We start from the raw sequence: 25,807 nt of genomic DNA on the forward strand, positions 1-25,807 counted from the left end.
GTCCATGACATTCCCAGCCTAGACCCTGAGCCTGAGAGAGACGACCTCTCTCCGAGTCTCTTTCTAGCCTGATCCCTTAGGCCATTTCCTACTCACACAGGCACAGAGCCTCCACACTCTTCTTCTTGAAGCTGTACTTGGATTTGAAAAAATCTCCACTTCATCATAGTTTTCGCTCTATCTCAGCCCCTCCTTTGACAATGATAAGACCATTTTTTTTAATAGTCGTTTATAGGTAGCTGTACAGCTCAAGTTCCTGTCCTCCCTCTTTTATGTTCCCTTTCCTATTCTTCCCAGGACTATACGCTTTTAAGCAGGGGATACTCTGAGACAGAGACAGCAGACCTCCAGACCCACAGACTTTAAAGAGAACCGCTATACAGGTGCAATGCTTTTTATCACAGCAGTCCACATACAGGAGCCAAGTCCCACAGAATTACCACAGATGTTTCCTATTTTTTCTAAACATTGGACACGCATGCTATTAGTGACATGCTATTGTGCTTCAAGGTGTTGGAAAATGATTAATGTATAAGGGTATCTATTGCCAGCTTCTGATCCAAGTTTATTGGCTTTCAGTAAACCGGTTAGGAGAACTCATGTCTCTTGCAGTAGTTCTGTCTCAGCAATCTTCCTTACTGAGAGGTCTCCATGGAAGACACCTAAGGCTTTGCTGACTTACAGTTCATCTCAGACTTTTCCAGTCATAGTAAGAGCTGAGCTTTGTTGACGCTATCTGGTTTACCTAAGGCTGGCCAGCTGTGGCTGTCCTCTCTAACTGATAAGCCCAGGATCTAGTGAGGAAGAACCCGAGTGTAACAAGTCTTCAGAGAGGCAGTAGTCCTGTTTAACAGGATTCCAGTACTGAGTTTAGACTTTCTTCTCCCAAGAAAAAAATATCCTCAGATATCTTAGTTTGCAGACTTGGCTGGAAAAAGGTACAAGATAGGGAAAAATGAAATAGTTGAGTTAAACTAAAAAAAAAATTAATGTATTTTCGAACTCAAAGGTCATGTCAAGGTTTTGTTTGTTTGCTTGCTTGCTTGTTTGTGTTTTTTTAAAAAACAAAACAAAACAAAACTGAGAGTCAGGTGACATCATGTATAAAGAAGAGGGGTTTTTTTGCTCTAGGATTTTCATCAAAATTTGGATACCTGAACTTTGTGCATCTGTGTGTCTCCTTAGCATGATTTACAAAAGCTTGTACTGTTTGTAGTTGGAGATGGAATATATTGCACTTTGCACAGTCTGATGTATGAAAAAAACCTTGAGCTCTGGTCGATCGCCTGAGGAGAATTTAACCAGATTTCACCAAAAATCATGTGTTCAGGAAATGTCGGGATTTTTACAGATGTGATGAATTTTAGCTTGGGTGAGTTTGTCATCCTTTTCAGGAAAAAGTGTGGTGGTGAATAACAATAGTATTTCCAAGTTAAAATGTGCAGTGCAAAACTGAAGCAGCTCCCTCCTGCCAGTGGCTAGCACACCATGAGCTCTGTGCTAGCTGATCAGAGCCGTACGGAGAGCAGACTACAAGTCTCTTACTAGTGTAAGGAAGAGCTAAGGCTTTGTGTCTGCCAAAGGGAAAGCCTGGTTCCAGACGGATCATGGGTTGTGATATAAAGCAATTACATAGATTGCTTGATGCAACAAACTGCAGCAGTGCATGAAGCAGTTGCTCTGGGTATAGGAATGGGAAGGAATTCCTGCTGTCTAATGCTCTTCTACTTTCCCCCCCCCAGCATCTGTAAATGTTTCCTCCTAGAGAAGACTGCTTGAACTAGGGAAAGGCAAGGGTAGAGTATGGGAAATGATGAAATAAGATCCCTCCTCGGTCAAGTTTACCACAGACTCCCTACAAGACACAGCTGCTTGATAATACGTGCTAGAAGACTGAATCATAACACACACACAAACCAAAGAGAAAGAAAAGAGTGGCTACATACTGAAGTGTGAAAGAGTCAGAGACAGAAAAAAGGCTAACAAAAAGGAAAATAGACACCACGTTAAAAACTGGTTTCCTTTCAGAGTTTTGACTAATATCTGGGGGCCAACAATGAGTATACCACATCAGAGACCCTTTTCACCTTGCCCAAAGTGATGAGCTCATGTTTGCAGATTGTCTAACACTTTGTTTTCAAGCCAAAAGTATCAGATTTACACTCGAGTAACAAATTGTTACAACATGGGAAGAGGTTATGGACAAAGTACAAATCTGTGGGATGCTTTAACCATCTATGATTGTGTCTGCTAGACTGTGTAATAGGAAAGAGCCGATCCCAAGGGCCATAGCTCCTAGCAGGGGGAGGATGCAATGGTGCAGTGCCGTTCATTCCCTGATACTTCAAGATATTTCATTAATGCTGAGTAACTATATATGTATTTAAAAATGCCTTCGGTGATCTCATATGCTTTGTGGAGTTCCTCATTGTAGTCAGAGGTAAGCATAGTTTTGAATGTTGCTTGACTGTGGGGAAAAATAAGCTGAGTACCTTCTTTCAAAATTAATATTTGAGTCTTCTGTTCCTTGGTTAGACGAAGCACTGAAAACAAGTTCCAGTAGCCCAGCTGCCACCTTCGTTGTAGGCAGGAGCATTTGGATGTGACTCATGAACGTATGTGTGTTTTCCCTGTTCATCCTACTCATCTACTCTCATCTACTTGCTTCATTCTCCAGTTCTCTGCTAATCTTTGTCAGAGTTAAATTAAAGGAGCACTTGGATTTAAATAAAGACTATTGTTTCAAGATAGACCAGCTTTTAGTAGATCCTGTTTGAAATTCAGCGTTCACTGCATCCATATATCTTCAGTAACTACCTAAGAACAAGAGTCACTACTGAGTCTCCACGGAACACTTTGAAAATTTTAAAAATATATTTTAGGCATGAACTGTGACATGATAAGCTCTCTCCCTGTCTTCTACCTTGGCAAGCATGGTAAGTGGAGGAAATTGAATTAATTGACTCAGCATCTGTTTCTGCACACACTTTTTGCTATACAGCTGGGTGTTTTTAGGGACACTGCTTCCCTGTGTACTGAAACTTCTTCCTTCCCCTGCTTTATTTTAATTACTGATTGGAGATGATTGCTGTAAATATATGAAAACCAGACTCTCTTTCTTCATTTTATAGTTTGAAAAATCCATATCTAATCCTGGCTCAGAAAAACTTAAAAGATAATTCTTTTGTTTTGAGTGTTTAGACATTGGAAAAAGTTTAAATCAATGCTTTTTCCTTTCTCTCTCCCCTCCCACCCCCCTTGCTCACTTTCTCTCTTGATATCTTATTGAACAGGAAAAAGGAGGGGGAAAAATGCAGAGCTTAAAGGAAAGTTTCAAAGTCATGAGGTACAAATCCTCTTTCCATATTCTTTCCCTGTTTCCATTCCCCCAGGGTCCTTGAAGGCAAAGATAAAAGTATCTCGGATGGCCAACTAAGTGTCTCTGCTTGATTTTTCTGAAAGGGAGAACATGAGACAAAACAGACTCCAATGTGGTTGCCATTTAAATTAGCTATAGAAAAGTGTGATGACAGTCTCAGCTAATTAATAAATCATTATTACAATTTCATATATTAATATTCTGACTACAATGAAAACTCTACATGTCTTTGAGAATACTGCACAAGCCAAATAGTGCTTTGTTAAAAGTCATTCAACGGATGATTTCCTTCTGTTAACAATATTCTTCAGAAGACAATTTAAAGCCTCAGAGGAAAAAAAAATATTTCTACAGTCCTGCCATAAAGAACAGAATTTGGGAAGATTTCCTGAATTTAGCTTCTTTGCTGCAGTTTCAGAAGGTTTTTTTCATTTCTCAACTGAATTGACTCAGTGACTCTTCTGAGCAGTTTAAGAGAGCAGTGACCATTGTTATTTAATTTTTATGTTCAGTACTATGTACTTGTCTTAAGGAATTAGTGAGAGAAGCATGACACTTCTCATATTCACCTAGTGAGATACCCTCATCATTCCACTTTTGCTGACCCTCCTCTTACAGAACCTCTACCCTCCACCGTCCCATATGCATCCCTCCCACTCTCCAGTAAAATCCCTCTGCTTTTCTGTCTGGCTTCAAAGAGTTGCTGGAGGTGAGAAAGGCTTTGGATTGAGCTGGGTGTCTCCACAATAGGAATTCATTGTTACTGATGATGTATTTTTGATGATGTGCAAATCACACACAAAAATAAGAAATGTGTTTGTGGTCCATTGGAAAATATTTTATGTAACTTGAAATTAAGTGTTCCAATGAATTTTCAGATTCTTAAAGTGTAAATAAATGACAAGTTTAAAAAAAACTCAGTTAAAAAATTCCAGAATGAAATATTTTGGATCTTTCAAAATTCCTTTCCCAGTTTATTTTTTAAAAATTGTTTATCAACAGGAACACGAATTTGAAGGTGATTTTGAATCCCCTGAAACTCAGTATTTTATTACCTTTCTGTTTTGCACACTGCTGTCTTTAGATAAGCTGCTGAAAGCTGGAAGATGTTTTCAAGGTTCTAAGTGAGCAAAACATTTAGCATAATCTTAAAACGCCCCATTTAATTGGAATTGCAAAATGTTCTGTCATACCAGATAACAAATAATAAAGAAAAGTTAATAACCCTAGCTTCCTGCAAATGTGAATTAGCCTATACCATGCTGCATGCTGTTCCAGCTAGACTACTTCTGGTACCTGAGATAATTCAATTAAAGCTACTTTAAGTATCTCCATAGTCCATCAAGCAAAAATATTTGCGGAGCAGGCTGAGAACTAATCCTTGTCTCTTACTCCTGGAACAATTTGGAAATTCTTCCACTGAAATTAGTACAGTAAAACTAGTGTGCAGTATCTTCTCTGAGGAAAAAAATTGACTGAAGTCAATTCAGGTTTCTGAAGTCTTTGGGTAAAGTTTCACAGTGAAGGGCACCATATGTATCTAATATTATTTGGTGAAATGCAAATATATCACCGCTGTGGCACTCAGCACTTCGATCACAGCTCCCTATAATAATATGCCAGGAGGCAGCGGAGGCAGGCAGCCCTTTCGAGAACACATTTCATCCCTAATCCTGACTCTCCCTGCCTTCCCTCGTCATTGCCTCAGCTGTTGGAGTGAGTTGTAGCCTCGACAAAGAACATGTTTGGATCATTGTTAACCGAATGCTCTCAAACAGTTTTATAATATCAGGGTAGTAAATTTACTACCACTAAGAGACTTTTCCAAACAAACATTTCTCTGGATGACATAAAAGTCTTGAGGATTAGTGGCAAAATAACTAGTATTTTCTAAAGGAGGAAAAAGAAAGAGAAATTGATCCAGAAACTTTTTGTTAGGAAAAACAAAAAAGGAAATTTCAAATGGAGTCCTACTATATGCAGAAGGAACTGAACTGCAAAGTTGTTTCAGGGAAAAATAAGGCCTATATCATAAAGCCACTGGAAACACTGACGTAACAAAGAGAAATGATTCCCATTTTGTTCTGTCAATAATAAAATAACATCACATGAGTTATTATCAGCATGTAACTTTATCCACATGATGCCTCTGCTTTTGTTCTTGCATGGTCTCTGGCTATATAGATTTCACTGTTCCTCTGGGACAAAACAATAAAAGTACAAGCTTTGTACTTTTTTCAGCTATTAGAAAAACTACTTCACTTTTCTTATTTTGCTCAGTCAGGCCATGACTGGCTTCTGTTCTTAACCATGCAAAAGAATTCCAGGGATACCCACACTTTCTTCTTTTGAATGGAAAAAAAGACTATTTTCAACCACAAGAAGTTCACGCATATGGTGATGATTGCATATGAGAATAACTTAAACTGTAACACCTTCCTCATTCTCAGGTGGGATGTGTGCAGGTGGGTTGTGTGCCAATGATTTCCTTACTGAGAAGTAAACTTTAGATCGTCTGTCTCCAAGAGAGAATATTGCAGATTGACAATATTAAATTTCTTTAAGAGGTGAAACAAAATACATGGGTTTACAGAAGGATTAGAAAATTATATCCCAGATGGAAAATTTTATGGGTACAGAAAAAATTGTGTGAGTGAAATACCAGTATCATAAAATAAATAACAGGAAATATGGTCATTTATGTGATAGAGAAAATTGTCACTTTCAAAATTTCACAACAGCATTTCATCTATTTGACTTCAGAAGTGAACTTAGACCTCAGAGGCTTAAAAATATATGAAGAGAAATGAAATGAAATAAGAACTCATGAATCCAATAGGGATTTACGAAGAAGAAAGCAATCTGTGCAAAAAGAGTTTTATAGAAGTTGGGAATGCACATAATCAGAATTTAACATATTCCTGGAAAGTGATTTAGAATATGCCAAACAAATTAAATTCCATTCTGCAAGATGAGCAATTAATGGGGCTCCTAATTTAGAAAGCATCACAATTCAGAAATGGCCTTTAAGCCTGTTTAACATTAAGCATATGTTGAAAACCCACTGAATTCAGCTGGAGATGGAAATTAAACACAGAAAACAATAGAAGGTCGAGCATGTCTACTCAGTAATTTGCATTATGTATACTTTATATTTCTGGAGTTCCTTGCATCTCATGAGAAAAAAGTGCTCCACAAATATTGATGACCCAGCAGTCCTCTGGTAGGACAGTTTCCATCTGACAGGCAGATGGAGCTACGAAAGGAGATGCAAGGGTGTGAATTTCTGAGATGGCGTAAGTGCAGCTACCTCCTCCCTCTCACAGTGGACATGGAACAAAGAAGCCATCTCACATGGAATGACCTTGCCATGGCCGGTAATTATTACCCACCCTTAGACCATAAGAATGAACCTACCGCTGCTAATTTCTATTTTAAGTGCAGTGGAATGCTGCGGTCACGCTGATACCGCTCTGTAGATGCTGTTGGCAAGTGATAGCATAACATTTAATGGCAATTACTGCATGTATAGAAATGATACTTGCCACTGGGAAGCAGTTGTTGTAGGAATGTTGCTCCTGCTCTCGCAGTTGCTCTAAAGCCTATTAGAAACTGCATTTCCCCATTTTTATCCTGACATTTGTGTAATTTTAGCTTCTATATTTTGGCAAATACCGCCCTATATTTTGGCTCACCCCTAAGTTATCTGAGGCAGAGCAGTGTGATTCCAGGCAGAAGAAGGCAGAATTGTCTCAGAATAACAAGCAGATTTTTTTTAATGCAGTGCAAATGGTTCATACATTATTTTTGCATGAATCAGACATTTATTTTCTAAAGAGAGACAGGGGTGGGGGGAGGAGGGCAAAATCTTTTGCTTAAATCCTCTCATAGTTCATTGCTGAATATCAGCTTCTAGCGACAAGCCAATATATGCTAGGCTTCTCGGTTATTGTGCTTTTGGAGATTAGCTGGTTTTGAGTCATGAGGGTGTGTTACCTCACCCCTATTACAGAGCTCTAGTAGAAATGGTAAAAACAGGCAGCATGAAGGAAGAAAGGGAACTTTTCTAGCATTCACGGGACATCCACATGAGCTGCATGGGCAGGATGAAATCATGCAATTGCCAAGAAACAAAAGCAAGTAGTAGAAAATGAACAATTATGAAATAAGAGGAGTCCTGCAAGTGCTAGAAGATGGAGACTGACTTGCTTTTGTGCTGTGACCTTTCTTTGTGTTGTACTTTCAACCGTAGAGCTCTACAGACGAGATGGCACCAACTAAACCTAAAAAATGACTAACTGCCAAGATAATTCAAAGAATAATGAGGTTACAACAACTGCAAAGACACAAAGAAAACCGATGTCAGTTATCTCTTCACAGAGCTCAGCGAGAAGGAATCAAATGCTTAGTCTTTAAAATGAATGGGTCTAAAACCTGAGATCACAGCTCTGCTTATCAGTACATGCTGATGTGCTGGATTAGGCAGAAGTCACGTGGATGAGTCTTTGCTTATGTTTAATTTTGTAAAATTAGTTCTTTTGTTCTGCAGCACATTGTATGATCTTTATACTGAAGGGAGAAAACTTGCTGTTTGCAGAAAACTATTTGAATTAAACTTTTAAAGTAAAAGGAATGTCAGTAATAAGTTCGGCTTTCTAATAAGACAACTCTTGGGACTCGGTTGTGACTTGGACTGCAGGAGTAAGAAAAATTAGGAAATCTCCTTGTTACACTGTATGTGTTAAACAGGCCTTGGACCCTGATTGCTGGGAGCGGACTTCTCCTCACAGCAGATGTGCAAGAAGGTCAGGGAATGGGTGTAGGCTTGGCTCCCTCCCAAACTGGCCATCGTGGCTGATCCTAGAGAGGTCAAGAACTACCAGTATATGTTGATTTTAAAGGGCCACCCTTACAGAGGAGGAAAAGAACAGCACATGCCAGTGGCACCTCAGAAAAATATCCTCTTTACATGCGTCCCTAGGGACTGCAGTTCACGTATGCTATTGCAGCAGTCCTAGCTGTCACAGTGTAGTCCTAACAAATTTATTCTGTCCCTGGCTGAATAATGATGAAGTTCGATCCCCACCTGTATTGCTTTGTTTCCTACTCTCAGTTTTACCTGGACTCTCATGATACTGACTCTCTTTCCAGGAGCTGGAATCATGGTGTTGCATGAAAACCTTTGCTTTCATTTCAAGGACAGCACTAGATTCATTTTCATAACCTGTAGGCTATACAAAGCACTGTGCCGTTGAATAAGGGTGTGGATCACAAACATGAAGTATCCTAAGGGGAGACTCTTAGAACCACCTCTTGCAACATAAACACTTCTGGAATAAGCCTCAGTTTCTGTCATCTTTTTTGGGAGCTCTTCTACACACACATGCCCAACTGCTGAAGCAGACGGGAATCTGTCTTCTCATCTCTGCTTTGAAATCCCACTTCCCAGCATCCTGGCAAAGTCAGTACCTGCCAGAGAGAAGAGGGTGGAAGGGGTAACCAATCTCCAGTGATGACGCAGCAGGAACCACGGAAGGAAAGCAGAGGCTGCTGTGATGGAGTGCATGCCTGAGCAGCCTGCTTGGGTGAAGATTTACTGTAACAATAGCCTTTGTCCCTTACCAACCTACTTGTTGTCTTGAGCTCTGCTTCAGGATGTTATATGCAGAAAAACACATTGAGCTGAGTATTTTGGGAGGCATGGGGAGAGGAGTTGTCTGAAAAAGTCATTTTAAAATCTCAAAAACAAGGCATCAAATGCAATGATCCCAAACATATTATTAACATACAGACAAAAGCCCATGTAATTTCCACACTGATCTCATGACTTTTTGGGCTTAACTCATAATTTTCAGGTTTTTTTAAAGTTGACAGCATATATTCTTTCACTATGTACCCAGACATTTTCTCCCCTGGGTTATTCCCCTGGGTGCTTGTACAAGAACAAATCCAATACACTGATTACAGTCCCAAGCTTTCAAATATGGAGCAGAAAAGAAAGAGAGAAAGAGGAGCTTGTGAAAGTATGAATTCCTCTCTCTACCCTTCATTACCAACTTGACCAACAGTCTTCACAGCCCTTACTTTTGAGCATGTCTTCTTCAGGGTCACGATTGGATCAGGTATGGAGAAATGACACTAGCCCATCAAGCAAGCCCTGGACATATGTCTACTCTTAGAGCAACACTACCTTGATATCCTAGCCAATGGTTAGAAGAGGCAATAACAACATCAACAACAAATTGGACTGGTCTATTCGTACTGTCTGTCAGCAGTATATGAACACCGTATTGTATTATAGCTTCACCCCAGTGGCTTAGTATGTCCAGTATCCTAAAAAAAAAAAAAAAAAAGTCACACAAAATAATACTATTTAAAGAGACACAGCCTGAACCATGTAAGCCTGAAACATAGATAGCCATATGTCTGGGGAGATGACAGGTTTAAGTGATGAGTCTTGTTGCATGTGTACACCATTCCTTGTGAACCTATTGCTTTGATTTAAAAGGTACGGTGTAGTTGGCTTCTTCCTTCCAACATGCACTAATGTTCTGTGTTTTTTGCTGTAATAGATCACTTAGCAATTCATACTAATGTTTTGGAGGCAAATTGCTTTCCCATGTTTTATATTATAAACACTTGTTCGGGTCTGGTTCTGTGAGGAACTGTGTACTTTCAACTGCCAATTAAAACCATGATAATGGAAGGCACACTATGTCTCACAGATGTGCAGTGCTATTGCAGGATCGGTCCCCTGGTGTAGACAGTGTGGATAGTCTCCAAATGTGGAGCTAATACCAATGACTCATTAGAGGCACTGCACCAGATTGTCAGAACACGTAGGAGTAGCAATTCTTTTTGTTAGGAACCACAGTGAAAAGCTATAGATTTATTTATTTGTTTGGCTGTGCGCAACCTAATTCCCGTCTCTTTCTTAGTAACAACAAGGAACGTGTTTAGGTCTCAGCTTTTCTAGTGCTCATACAATGTATATTTAAAACTCTGGAATTTACTGTACTCATAAGACATCATCTTCTTCATTCACTACTTGTTTTTAATATCCCCATATTGATGGGATATTGTATTCTATTATACATTAAAGTGTTATCTTTTGGTAATGTTTAAGCAAAGTTTTGAATCCTATATCAGTGCCATGTGTATGTGTGTATGTGCGTGAGCTTCTCAGTGTTTGCAGTGGCCGTGAACAGGCAAATGTGTTTGCTTTCACACATGGGCAAACATCTCCCTTCCTGTTCCGCACCAGGTAGCGCATATGGTAGGCTACATATTTGCAATTACTGAAGTGTGTATCTGAAGACCAAAGCCTTCATAATGCCTTTATAAGGCTCACTGTTCACCCAAGTAAAGCATATTGCTACTAGTTATTTAATATCCATTGCACATTTAAAGGAGAGAGTTAAACTCGGACTCAAGGGAAGTAGGTATAATTCCATGGTAGTCCACGTACTGGTGGCTTTTGTCCCAAGCTGCTCTAGATCCAGTAATTAAGAAGTAACTACCCAAGAAGGAGAGCACTCTGCAATGATCTGGTTAAGTAATTTGTAAGTAGCTTTATGCTGGCCTGTCCTTGCTCTGGGATAGCATTTGGAGACCATAGATAGCCATAAATGCCACCAAAAGAAATTAAATTTTTTTAGGTTCATGGAACTTCTAATGTCATAGAAATCCCGGTTCTGTTAGTTTGTGCTGCTGTTTGGACCTTGTAGTGTTTCCAAAAGGAGACACTTCTTTCACCACCACTCCTTACGTGTTGCAACTCTCATCATCATGAAACAACAAGAATTATTTAGGCTCTTAGTTCCAGTGAAGAAACCTAAGAGCTACCTGGCAAAGCAGCTAGCTCTGTTGAAAACAAACTAAATTAATTATTTGAATGGCTTGTTGCTGGATCACTCTTTCTGCCCAAGAACCAAAAGATAAGATGAAAACCACGTAGAACAGCAGCTAGCAGGCACTGTGACTTGGTTATGGTGTAAACCTTTGCAAAGGTCATAGATAAACAGAGAGTAGCTCACTAAAAAGGGACTGAAGAATGATTTTTTAATGCTTGATAAATAAAAGGATGCCAAGAACTCAAGTTGTAAATAAAATTGTTAGACATGGATGGCAATTTATCCACTATGCACTAAGTATCCACATACTTCACTTTTTACATGAAAGGAAGTTAGACTTTAATGTAGGTAAACAGATATGCACAGAAATTATTTTGGCTATGCGGTGCCATGGTGTAGCCACTCAGCAGACTCTTGCATTGATTTTTAATGCACAGAGATTATGGAAGGCTATATAGATCATTCCTATCCTGTATTGATACGTCACACCTTTATCCTCCAAGAAATTTAAAGCATGATTGAATACTTTTCCCTGAAACTATTTGTCATTCTATTCCGAGGCATTTAAGTCTGTAATCTCTGTTTCTAGCTAGGGTTAAAAGTCCTATTGAACAGATTTACTGAAATTTCATAAGAAAAGCTAGCCTGGAAATACTTTTTTACAGTTCTTAAGAAACCTCCACCTTAGTTTTGCAAGTCTAAGGAATGTTGGAGTTTTATCCATGTTGAGAATTTTTGAAAGTTTTTACTTTTAAAAAAAAAAAAAGGTTCAAATGACTGGAAAAATTTTTCCTCTAGTTTTGGGAAGTGTTGCCAAAAAAAAAAAAGGAAAGAAAAAAAGAGATTTAGTGAATTTTGAGTTTTAGGTGAATCATTTTACATTGTTCTCCTGCCAATTCCAGAAGGAGCTTTGGTTCTGGTAGTAATGATCTAAATATATATATATATGTTAAATATACACAGACTCCCTGCTGCCATCACATATCATGTGGTTTATCCAAATCTAAAACTGACAAGCAGTAGTACACACCTTCATATTACATTCCATTTAATGGGCGCCAGTGAACTGGACACTGTTGTGTCTGTGTCTGCTGTGGCTTTAGCTCCCACAGATAGAAGTAAACAATACCCAGGGCGAACTCTGCAGAGACTGAGCTTCCATCCAGTCTTCTTTAATCTTCAGCCAGTTGGACAGCTTGGGAGTACTTCAAGAATCCATACTGTATGTGAAAGGGAATCCCATACCCTTGTTTTTAATTTTTTTTTTTCCAGTCATCACAGTCTAGTCTTTGGGACATCATCTCCCTTCACTTTTTGTATTTGTGTATCTCTAGTTTTCATCAATTATTGGCACTTATATGTTTCCACATTGGAAGAATATGTGGTGAGAATTCAACATTCAGTGCAAATGCATTTCAACTAATTTGTGAATAATATGTAAGGCGAAGTTTTAAACCCCTCTGATTATCACAGGACTGCATAGCAAGTTGTCATCCCATCTTTATTTCCAGCTCGGTTGCATCCCCGTAGTGGACAGCACGATCTGCTCATACTCACAAAGCTTCCCAGAGGCTAAACATCTCCCAGCACAGGGACTCTTTTGTCCTGCATGTTCAAGGTCTTGTAATGTCCTGTCTCTGAACAACAGCCAGAACTCAGCATCAATACTCATTGCAGTCACAGCCTTTTAGCTGTTTCTTTAAGGTTTCATCCAAAAAATTTCTCATCTAAATAATGTTAGGTATCTACAAAAAATGGATTGCACACATGTGAGTAGATTGGCTTCTCAGTCCACAATATAACTTCACATTTAGGCTTGCAAATTTGTGTGAGTATAATCTTTGATCTGTGGGTGGCATTCTGTATCCAAACGTGCAGTACAAACATTATTTATCCTTTCAGTCAAGTCATTTATGACTATCTGACTTTAAAGAAAAGCCAACAAGATTCCGGTTTAAAAACATAATATTCATAACTTTTTTTATCCCCCCCCCCCCCCCCCCCAATCACATTTCACGTTGCCAGGCTCTCTTTCAAATAGATTTTTTTGCAAGTTCCAAACACCTAACAGTTAATTTGTAATATATTCAGAGTACAAAACAATATACACAAGGAACTGTCTAGTCTCTGCCAGGCAACAGAAGAATTGGAATTCTTGCTCAAGTTGTAGAGACAATTTTTGCAAAAAAACATTCAATAAATTATTGGCTTGTTCTATTAACCCTTTCTTCGTTGGTTGTTTAAACGAGGTAAGCTAATGGTTCATACAGTTTTCTCTAAATGCTAAGGTAAGTATTTTTTGCCGTAAAGATTGATGTCCTCAAATTAGTTTGCACATTATCAGACTATTTTAGGTATTAAAGAGGCTGTTTAAAGTCACAAAGTGACTGACAGCTGTCTACCTCTCGTAAAACAAAACTGCATTTTGTAGGGAACAGAGTGGCCGCCAGCCAGAGCAGCTGGTGAGCTGGGATGGAGGCGCTGGGTCAGGGCTTGGCCAGGCAGCTGAGGGGAAGGTGCTGCAGGAAGCCGGGTCGGCCGGTGATTCATGAAGCGGCATTCACCTCCCGGAGACACTGATGAATGAGTGCCAGAGTGGTGTTAGCACACAGTGCTATGCTCAGGCACACGGAATATAAGGAGGTGATCGGTGACAGCCAACACAACTGTATTAAGGGCGAATTGTGCCTGACAAATTTGGTGGCCTTCTACAGTAGGGTTACAGTGTTGGTGGACAAGGGAAGAGCAAATGACATCATCTACCTGGACTTGTGCAAAGATTTGACACTGTCCCACATGACTTCATTGTCTCTAAATTGGAGAGACATGGATTTGACAGATGGACCACTGGGCAGATAAAGAATTGGCTGCATGGTCACACTCAAAGAGTTGTGGTCAACGGCTCATTGTGGTCAATGTCCCAGTGGAGCCCAGTGATGAGTGGCGTTCCTCAGGGGTCAGTATTGGGGCTGGTGCTGTTCAACATCTTTGTCAGCGACATGGACAATGGGATTGAGTGCACCCTCAGCAAGTTTGCCGACAACACCAAGCTGTGTAGTGTAGTTGACACGCTGGAGGGAAGGGATGCCATCCAGAGGGACCTTGTAGGCTTGAGAGGTGGGTTGATGTGAACCTCCTGAAGTTCAACAAGGCCAAGTGCAAGGTTCTGCACGTGGGTCGGCGCAATCCCAAGCACGACTATAGGCTGGGCAAGGAATGGATTGAGATCAGCCCTGAGGAGAAGGACTTGGGGATATCGATTGATGAGAAGCTCAACGTGAGCCGGCAGTGTGCGCTTGCAGCCCAGAAAGCCAACCGTGTCCTGGGCTGCATCAAAAGAGGTGTGACCAGCAGGTTGAGGGAGGTGATCCTGCCCCTCTGCTCTGCTCTCGTGAGACCCCACTTGGAGTACTGCGTCCAGCTCTGGGGCCCCAGTACAGGAAAGACATGGATCTGCTGGAGCGAGTCCAGAGGAGGGCCACAGAGATGATCAGAGGGCTGGAGCACTTCTCTTGTGAGGACAGGCTGAGAGGTTGGGATTGTTCAGCCTGGAGAAGAGAAGGCTCTGGGGAGAACTTAGCATATACACTAATGTGCTAGCGTGGCTGTAATTCAGAGCTAGGTTACCAGGGTCGTTGCTACCTCTGCGGCAGGTACACAGACAGGCTTTGTGTCTGCTTAATACTGGAGCTGTTATAGCAATGAGAATCAGGCCTTAAGGTTTATTAAAACATTAAAAAACTCTACAAATAAAATCTAAAAGCCTGCAGCCAATTAATGAAACTGGCTCTGAAGGAACTATGATTACTGCACTGGACGCAAGAGCCATTTCACAGTAATATATGCAACAGAATTTGAATCCTTCTGCTCCGAAAATGAAGGGCCTTGTCCACCTGGAATGTTCAGGAACCGCTGACAACACAGGCCTCACAAGACACTGTGGGGCACTCCTGGCTGCGTGCTGCAGAGTGGGGTTGATGCACAGATATTCCCCTTCCTGCAACACTATAATTCACTCTTTGGAAATTTCTTTTTATAGTTTTAAAAGTTTTCAAATTCAATTTTATTTTTTTTTTAAACACAAATTTCTCAACATACACACATCAGGTACACTTCGTTTAAAAATTTCTGAAAGAGTTATGTTAACTCGACGTCTCTTTGGTAGAATTAGACTTTGGCCCAGCGCTGATCACTTCCAGGGAAATCCATCTTCCTCAGCCCAGAAGGACTTTCAGTGGGCATGCGTGTACTTTTGAAAGTTTTGCAAGTGAGGAATTTCCAGCAATGCACAGGGTTTTTGGTAATTTGTGACAGGTTGGGTTTTGGGTTTTTGGTTGTTGGGGTTTGTTTTTTGGTTTGTTTTTTTTTTGGGGGGGGTGGGTGTTGTTTGTTTGGTTTTTTGTTTGTTTTGTTTTGGTGTTTATTTAAAAGAAATAAGAACTGAGGAGGTATTAAAACTTTCTTGGGACAATGCACAGGACAAATCCTGTAGCTTACCATGCATGAGTTTGTGTATTCACCTCCTCTGTCCACAGTCAGTAAACCTCAGACAGCATATAACTACTGGATAAGAAAATAACACTTTATGGCTGTAAATTAAAGTTAACACTATATGTTAAAAATGAAATTGGCTAATTGATGCCAAATACACTTGTTAATGGGTATCTAACTTTACCTGATTTACTGCATAACACAATTATCTTTTGTTACCTAAGGCATCCTGGTTTATCTGATTATCTGGCAGCAGTAATCTTTTATCTCCTGAGGTACTGGAAGATGACACAGGCTGTGCTTGCATTGTATTGATGTGTAAAATACAGACACTGATCAATCTTGCCTTGCAAGTGCAGCTGTGAGGGGCGAAGCAGAGCTCTGACAGGAACTCGTCACACACAAGTGTGCTCCCCACACCATATTGCTTGTTGTGGCAATCAGGGTCCACTTCAAGAGTCTTCTTCCTCTTCTGCTAAGCTCTGCATGGGCTAAATCCCCGTTTTCTCAGTAACTGATTCCTACCTATATTTCCTAAACTTGGCAAGGACTCCAGCTGATGAACCCCAGTTCTGACTGGTGGCAAGAAGAGGGCCACCACATCTACTTGCTATGCATGTATTAATTTATTCAGGCTGGATAATGTATTTTTTTCTTCTTTTTTTTTTTCCCCAATTCTATCCTAGCCTGAATGGAGATGACTGCGCCAGCTAGCATGCAAACCCTGATTCAGGAGCACAGCAGTCTGAATAGACTTGGCAGATGAAAACTGAGGCAGGAAACAAACAGAAGACTGAAGGGACTTGCCCAGCAGACAAGCCACAGCTCATACCCAGGCTCCTCGGCAGGTACAGGGCCCTGACCTTTGGATTGCTGTTCTTCAGCTATGGAGTGGTGCAATAATCCCAAAAGGCTTTCAGGCAGCAAGAAACCTCACTAGTGGCACCTTGATAGAGCCTACCCAAGAAGACAGGGTTACGCTGAATGATGGTATCTGTGTGCGTGTTCCCCTCAAACTCTGCTGTTCTGCACAAGAGGGGGGATGGGGACAGGGATGGGGGGCAAGAGGGGTCACTGCAAGCGGGCAGGGATGGTGGCTTGGCACTCCCTGCTTCTACCCACAGCGGCTGAACTCCCATGGAACTGCTTCCTCCTCTTCTCCCATCTTTTTCTCTGTACCCACACTCCTTCCACCTCTCCTTCACCCAAACAGTGTTCGGGCATCACAGCAGGATGACACCGTTTCTCTTCCCTTTCCTCTCCCCCTTCCCTCTTTGTCCTGTGAGCTGGATAGGAAGCCCAGGCAGAATGGTAACGCACAGGAAGGGATAGTACGGCAGGGATGGTGGTAGGTCACGAGATAAGGAAGAGGCCACACAGAGAGGGAGACTGAGACTGAAGGGCCTGTGCTGCAGGTTCAAGGAGAAAAAAAAAGAGGAAATCCCAGAAAAAGAGAGCTCTTCCACAACCCACATCCCCACACGCCTTTGTGGACCACAGCTGTCTCCTCAGTGTCCTCACTCCCACCCATATCCTCCCTGGGCCACCAACAGAAACCTGGGTGCCTTCATACAACTGAGAAACCTCCAGTCATCCCTACTGATATCGTAATTTGTATTTGATAGACATACATACAGAAAAAATGTCATGAATAGCACTTTATCATTTCCATCCTGCTCCTTCACCTCTAACACACTTCTATTTGTTGTGATGTGCAGTCATGAGGTTTATATTTTCCCCGTAGTCCCTCATCCCCAGAAGTCTTGTACTAGCTGTTAGCATAGAGGAACTGTGTATTATCCTTTAAACAGGCTGTAAGTCCTTTAGTTACCCTTGTCCCTGTCTATAATGACGAAGTTTCCAGAACACTTCCAGGGAACCAGTTTAGTGAAGTATTGCATATTGCCTCCACTAAGGCTGGAGCTGTTCAATCTTTTTATTGTGTCATTGCGTAGAGAATAAATAACACAATATGCTTACAGAAATTACCACTGCTGCCTTCCCGTACTCGTTAAAAACAGACTTGCAAAGACATTTGGTTTCATCATTATTTCTGAAAATTCAGTATTGTTTTGTATGCAACTTTCTGACACACATGCAACCTCAATTTTCTTCACCCAGAATCAGTAAGAAATGCAATCCCCTGTCGCACCTGGAAGTGATCTCTCTTTCTGGTCGAACATTTGTAGCATGTCCAGCTAAGCTGGTAATTACGATTGTTAGTGTTGTCATGCTTTCTTAAGAACCTGTTTTAATAGAAGGCAATCATAAAACAATATTAAACATGCCATTGTTAATTATGCTTATTCTTCAGCCAATTGTGCTGTCACTGAACTGATGTGTTAGAAAAAGTTTGAGGACCTTTGACAAGCATGGAGTGTCATATACTCAGACATATGCAGGCACTCAGTACTGAAAGAAATAATGCCAGATGTATGTTTGCACAACAGTTTGATTCATGATTACTGAAATCTGTGTGATGGAAAAAATTTAGTGCTTTTTAAACCATTTTGATGTTATTTTCCATTGTAACACTGCCCTTCTTTCATGGCTTCAACAGAGAGGACCTTCCTATTTCCCCTTTCTTAGTTCTTTCTTTTCTTTCAGGTAGAAAGTATCATGTCATGGATGCCATCACTCCAGCTGGAAGATATTCTTCAGACATAATGAGACTCCCTTTAGATGCCATCTGCCAGCCTGTACACTTTGAAAGTCAATCATTTCATTGACTTCAGTCAATAAAGATATTTAGGTATTTAGTCAGCTCACATTTTTACAGTCAAATGTCACAAGCTATTCACTCACATGATGAGAGACCTGTGCTTGTAACCCTTTATGTGCCCTTACTCAAACTTTGCTTTCAGATGCATTGCTTCCATAAAGTTATTTGTAACATTGTATTCTACTTTCTGCAGAAATGTGAACTCATGTACTTTATATGTTTTCTATTAAAGTAAAATACAGGAAGACTTTTCTCCTAAGAAAATGCCTTTCACAGAGAATTACTTCTAAAAGGGGTTTACATTCAGAGTGAAAAAAAAACCCACAAACCAAACAGAAAAAAAAAAAAACAAACCCAAAACAAACCACCCAAACACATGATTACTCCTGTTTGAAGAGCCTGTTCAGGGCACAGTGGGATTTCTGTGACTGCTGCTTGCAAAGGGCATTGCACAGATGCACATTTGCACAGCTAAACTCCTACGCAGCCAAATCTTCATGCAGGGAGCAATGGACAATGTCGCAGCCCCGTGCCGGAGCACAGACCTTGCAGACTTTGTCAGCACCAGGCTATCTTCTGCACAGCTGCAGTCCCCCTCCTCTGCCCATGACCGTGCTCTGTGTTTATGGAAAGCCCACGCTGTTGGTGCAAGATAAGTGACCGGGAGCATCTTCTGGAAGGGGGCGGACACGATACAAGCTCTCTTGATAGCAACGTGCCATCCTAAGGAGAAACGCTGATGAGCATATTCCTGCCTTCACCACGATCTTGGGCATTTCCAGGCTTTGTGTCAGGGTGCTTGCATTCGAATGTCGTACCTCGTTCCATGAGGATCTCAAGAGCACCTGAGAGATGAAGGATACATCTCTGGCAGGTTTTCTATACAAAATAGATGCGGTTCTCAGGCACTTGCCTCCCCTTGTCCTTACAGACAACAACAGGATACGCATTTTTTCTGCGCACAGTAGTTTTCCCTCTTTTGTTAGTTCACCATACTTCCTGCCAGGTGTCTTGCTTTCCACAGGTTTAGGCTTGTTTTATTTCATGGCTGAGCCTATTTAAATGAATATCTCCATGGAGATATTCCAAACCTGAGTGGACACGTGCCTGGGCCACCTGCTCCTGGGGATCCTGATGGAGCTGGGGGTAGGTTAGATGATCTTGGAGGTTCCTTCCAGCCTCAGCAATTCTGTGGTTCTGTGGAAAAGAAGCCAATACAAATTTTCCTACCATACGTAAATGAGATTTATATTTTCCACACTTGAGAGAATTCTTTAACTGACTTAGAAGAAAACAGAAAACGGCATTTAGCACTTGCCTGAAGATTTGCAATCTCCCACAAGCACTTAATGACACAGATGATGATGACATATTTCAGATCATATATGTTTGAAGAATATTAAAGATTTTTTTGGCGCACAACTCTGCTCCTTCATTTTCACCCTCGCTTCTGCTCCATGACTATATCAAACAGAAACTATCTTAATAATGTGCTGAACACCACAGAATAGTGTAAGCAACATTTCTTGCAGTTGTTACAGTTTCCTCATCCTTTCAGCTTGTCATAAAAATAAGTGACCCAATTCAGAATCAGCACAGCCCTTAGATAAAAAACCTTTTCTGAGCTAAGGAGATCCAATACCTGATAAATGTCAACTCTGAAAGGCCACCCTAACTATGTTATCAAGGAGCACAGTACCTTTGAGTGAGATTTGGTGCACACACCCACTAAAACAGACATCGTGCGCCCCAGGCGCTGTCTGCTTTGGGGTTGAGGGGGAATTTCATATTCACCTATTGTACAGGAAGGTTTCCATTAAGAGTTTTGCAACCTGTTTGCAAAAGGTAAAGGATAGATTGTGCCCACCTGAATGCTGCTCAGACTCTCCTGTCCCAAGCTGCCAGCGGAACAGAAAGAATATCGTAACGTTCTGCATGAGCCACCATAACAAACAATAGCAAGCTGGCCGAGCAGATTTTAGCACGATTAGTATTTTCCAGGGGGCTATAATATTTCCTGCTCAGAATGGGGTTTATTGTGCTAGGTAGCCTCTCCAGTCACCTGCTATTTCTCACCTCTGCACTGTTGGCATGAACACCTGAGTATTAATATTTACTTCAGCTTTTAGAAAAGGGGAGCCTGGGGTTGTATATCATTCTGCCTGGCATTCAAATTATATGTAATGCATCCTTTGGAATGTTTTGCTTAAATGCATGCAAGTATCTGGAGACTTGAAGCCTAAGGCCCTATTGTCCAAGCATATGTAGTGTGAAGTTAAATACCTCTTTGTTTAGCTCTTGGTTTCTTCTCAGCTGCTGCAAAAACATCTGTTACAGGCTGCAAGTCACTTCAGCACAAAGAAAAACCCTTCCACCTCCCTGCTTTCGCAATGCTCTTCTTTTTACTTACTTCTGAAAAAGTATTCATTCTTTAAATTACAAGAGTGAAAAATTGGCATCGTTTCTTTCAAAACACAGGAAAAGACAGTGCTGCAGAGAATATATTGTCCAAGAAATAAACAGAACTGTGAGAGGAAAGGGTGTAACATGGAAACAGAGTGGCAAGAGTAAGCACACGCCTTATTAGTTAGAATATTGTTTGTTGTTAATTAAAAAGATGTCACTAGGCTCCTTTCCTGTTACAGAACAAGCTTTAATGCTCTGGATGACTGTGTATGAAAAAGAGATTGGAAAGGTGGTCTTGCAATAATTTACTCAGCACTACTGTCCCCAAAAGAGCAGAAGTCAGAGAGCAGAAATCAGAAAGCCAAACAAAATAGCCAGACGATTTCATTTAAGCCATTAGCTAGTTAGATTTTTATTTAGGGGGGAAAAAAAATTATGAAAAAATGTTTTAAAGCAGAATTTTGAATAACAATGCCTAAATATATTAGGCAATTAGACGCCAGAAACTTGAACGTAATGGTGGAAGACTGTTTCTGCCACAAAATTTAACAATTAAACTAATAAGCAAACAAAAAGAATAGTTACAACATGGGTGTAGGGCTTGCTCAGGAAAATATAGCAGATCCTACCAGGCTGAGAATTGACTCACCTGCTCTTTGTGGACCTGACTACCAAATTTTGATATTGTTGATGGAGAATCCAAATCACGACATCAACGCAAAGTTAAAATCAGGATGAACTCTCCTGACTTTTGACCCATTGCCCTTTCTGCACTTGCTTTGATGACTCTTGAGTGCTAGTTCCCTTTCTTGATTTTTATACCACAGTAAATATACCTCAACTTTCGGACAAGTGTTGACCAGCAGTACAGAAAGCTATTCTCTCTCACTGGAAAACTGCCTCAGAGAAGAGAATTTCTAATATATATTCAGTGTATAGAATTAATCTTCTGTCATTCATTAGTTAGCACTGTATTATATTAAGCTTTTAAGAAAGTGCTAAGCTCTACTCATAATCTGCTTAATTAGGATGCTATCTAATGTGTCCTTATTTTTAGACATATGCAGATATAGAAAGTTCTGGGAAAGTTTAATGTGTACATATTGCCAAATATTCTCTGCAACCACACATGATGCCTTCCATAAACTTCCCTTCAAAGTAGAATGTTCTTTGTGAATAGATGTTTCTCCCCTTCTGTTTTTTCATTACTCAACACAAAATTCCCCAGAAAGTTAATAGATGGTGGTATTTGTGAAATCAGTGTTAAACTTTTATCATACCAATATTTACTCTTGTCAGCTTGAAGAGTTAATGCAATTTCTTGAAAATTATTTAAGAAAAATATGATAAAACATGGGAATGTCTGACAGAAGAAACGTGAGATTTACTCATATACAAATCAAAATGTATCAGAAAACAGCCACTGAAACATTTTTCCAATTGTCTGTAAAAGGAGAACTCTAAAGACCTACAGCAGGAATATAGATGTGTGCTCTGGGGACATTTCTGGCTTTCAGATTCTTGCTTTTCTGCTGCCAAAGACCAAAGCCAAACATATTGCTAAGGCTTTAAGACACATTTTCATCAGTAAAATATCTTATAAAATAGATCCCAAAAACATTGAATGTCTGCCAAAATGTCAATTTATTTTTTTTATGTCCTCATTGAACAATGAAATATTTATGTTAATAAAGGCTTGCTATCGTAAATTAGTATTATGGCAAACACCATTCACAGTTTTTAATTAGCAGCAAGCGCTGCAGTTAAAACTGAGGAGACTCTATGTTCTTCCTTCTTTAAGTTCTCTTGTCAGATAACAACACTCTGCACAACAACAGTTTTGCAGAGATACATTGCAGCAGGAATGTATGACACTCATTCCGAGTTTGTTTTTTCCAAAGTTATTTATGAGCAATTGACGTTACCCTGTTGCGTGATCAGAGTCCAATCTGGTTCCATAACACTGTAATTGCAACTACTCCCGGTTTAGGAAAGATGACTGTCCTATGTAGAATTTTCACTTCCAGACTTTGAAAGTATATGTTAGTGCATTAATTTAAGCAGTTCTTTCACACCCAAAAGCATCGTTGGTTCACAGAAATGGTTTAAAGTCTAAATGTTAGTGCTGTTAAATTTCCTTGCATGCAAAAGCTGCAAGTTATCACTCTAACATTAACAAGTGCTTATTTCCAGCATCAGTCGGTCAAACAGTAAAAGTTTAACACATGGAGAAGCTTTTATTCTGTAGCACGGAGACCTAAATGATATTGCGTTACCACTCCTGACCTGGCAATTGGAGTTGAGGCAAGGCCTGGCACTGAAGCTTGCTTTGAGAGCAAGCAGTGTTCCAGGTTACTATTTCCTATTTTGGACTTAAATTTGATCCACTTGCAACTGATGTTGAATGTGGCAGATAATATCCTGGATATCTAATTTATATTTGATTATTTCAGGTGAGATTTTCCAAATGGGCTCAGTGCTGGAATAACCCCTCTTCCACTGAAGTCACTGCCAAAACTAGAAGAGGTTGAAAAAAATCCCACCTTTACTCGACATTGAAATATCTAGTGAAGAAACAGGGAGCCAGATGTAATGTTTATGTTGCTACCTAGAAAATGCACTGACTTTTAAAATTTTCTTTATGAGCTTGGACTTCTCACCTGGCTCCCTGTCGAAACCAGCATGCAATAGCAGGTGCAAAGCACACATTTTCAGCTGGAGACCCCTGGGACAGTTGTTATTTCCCTCTCCCTCTAGATACTGAGTATCTGCAACTGTGTCAGGCATCCTATAAAAAAAGAAGACCTCTACTGTGAAAAGTAGTCTAAATTTGATGTAAGTTGACAGACAAGAAGAAGGGATGGTGACAGGAAAGAAGCAGGGAAAGAGCAAAGAGAAAGATTATGCAGTAGTTTGCCTAAGCACACCACACCTCTGAACTGATACATACGTTTCCTGAAAGAGAAGGTTATTTCATTTTAGTCTAGCTTCCCTTTCATCCATTTTTCTCTCATGCAGTATCAGAAGCAAAAATTTTTGGATCTTTAAATTTTGTGATTTCAGTAAAGCTATTCCAAAAAATAAGGGCCTTCTTGGAAAAGGACAGAGAGAAATGAGTGCTATAAAGACAAGAGGAGCCAGATGTCACTTGTTCAGCATATGGGTTGAGAAGAGTGAAATGAAGATCTGGATGCTTAGAGAAGTATCAGGATATTCACTCCTCCAGCATGACACATGCAGTCTTGTAAATAATTGCTAAGTGCTCTCACACTCATGCAGCCCATGGACTCCACAAGGGTTAGAGCATGAGGCAGCCTTGTAGACACACTTTTGAGGTAACTCTGAACTAGGAAGCTATCCAGTTTTGACGTTGGGAATTTTTAGTAATACCCACAGCGGTCTTGGATAAGTGTTTCCCTCACCAAGAAAAAACAAGTGGCTTTTATTGAGTCAAATATAGCTAGTACAGAGCATCAGTATCAGAACTTATTCTCCTTTCTAGGCCAAGCTGAAGACCTTGATACAGTCAAGTCTGTGAGGGACTGGATCTCTCCTGTCACCTTCCAATAGTGAGAGGAAGCTGAAATCGGGTTGGGCATTGGACCCATCTCTTTAGGAACAGATGTTAAAGGGGTGATTTCTCACAGAGTACATTCAACAGCGGGACTCCATGGACTAGGTGCCCTGCCCCTTCCATGCCCCACTGCTCCGCATCAGAGAGCCATGCCACCACGTGAGTGTTACTGGAGTGGAGCTCTGCTGGCTGATGCCAGCCCTGGCCCTGGTCCTTCCCTGACTCTGCAGAGGGCTCGGGAAGCAGCTGTGATGCATCTTCCAGTTTTCTGGAAGCACAGAACTTGCCTGGCAGGGGACATCATGCCCTACAAGCCATTTCCGGGCAGATTGCATTCGCATTGTAGTGTGCAAGTGATGCAAGGTAAACCTGGCCAGTTAGAGGATCTGTTCCAAGTGCATTTTAGCAGCAGCACATCAAAAGTCACATTATTACAATAAAACATGCCAGTCGGCTCCTTGGTGGGTAGTGCTGCAGTGATTTACACAAAGTTGAGAGTCTGGTCCATTGAGTCAATATATATAACTGACACAGCTGTGGGAACAGCAATGTTATATATGGACTCATATGCCTATAAACGCTCATCCATTTGCAAAATTCAGGCCTGCTCATGAACTGAGTGCGGCTCCCTGAAACACTATAAGCATAAGATACTCAAACATGATAATGATGGGAACAGATGTGGAAATATGTAGATAAAATTGGAACCTGCTCAGAGGGCTGCCTCTCACAGTACCATGCCAGAAAAGAAAAAAAAAAAAAAATCAAACGAAAAAGAAAAGATCCTTCTCATTTAAAAGAAACCACAGCTTGTTCTAAATTTATTGTTAATATTCTCATTCTCTACGTAGGCCTTAAAAATGAACAAATGCTTTAGGAACACAAAGCTCTCACTGTCTGCTGAAATGGCAAAGTTAGTTGCAGCCAAAGTAAAATTTCAAGATTTCCACTTTGAAGTGGAACTTGGAGTTAATGGGCTGGGCATGCCCCAATACATAACACAGAGCAACATACCTTGGTTGAATCATAGAAGCTAGAGATGGAAAAGACCTATTAGGTCATCTTTTCCATCTCCCTGCCAATGTAGGATTATTCTCTGCCAATTCAGGATTATTCTCGAATGTTTTCTAGTCTAGCTTTAAATGACTCAGGCTGTGGGGCTTCCACTGCTTCCCCTGGGAGGCTATTCCACAGGCTAATAGACTTTGCTGTTAGGAAAATTTTCCTGATATGCAGCCTGAATTTTACTTTGTTCCATTGCATCGTGGTTCTCCTTGTTATAATCGTATTACACTGCCCTAGGTAATTTGTCTCCCTGTGTGGTGTTTATGACCTTCAAATACTTTGAGATGGCTTCAAAATCCACCTTAGGATGGATCTTA

The 25,807-nt window shown here is 40.5% G+C and overlaps 1 long non-coding RNA gene across 1 annotated transcript; it reads left to right on the forward strand.

Annotated features, from left to right (window-relative positions):
- The first annotated feature begins 1,764 nt into the window (after window positions 1-1,764).
- On the forward strand, window positions 1,765-18,709 carry LOC142601314 (uncharacterized). The gene is made up of 3 exons (XR_012834917.1): window positions 1,765-2,936; window positions 16,410-16,571; window positions 18,331-18,709. It is a non-coding gene; the product is annotated as an uncharacterized LOC142601314 (long non-coding RNA).
- Window positions 18,710-25,807: the final 7,098 nt, after the last annotated feature.

This window comes from Balearica regulorum, chromosome 3 (genome assembly GCF_011004875.1).
Source record: "Balearica regulorum gibbericeps isolate bBalReg1 chromosome 3, bBalReg1.pri, whole genome shotgun sequence".
NCBI classification, from domain to species: Eukaryota; Metazoa; Chordata; class Aves; order Gruiformes; family Gruidae; genus Balearica; species Balearica regulorum.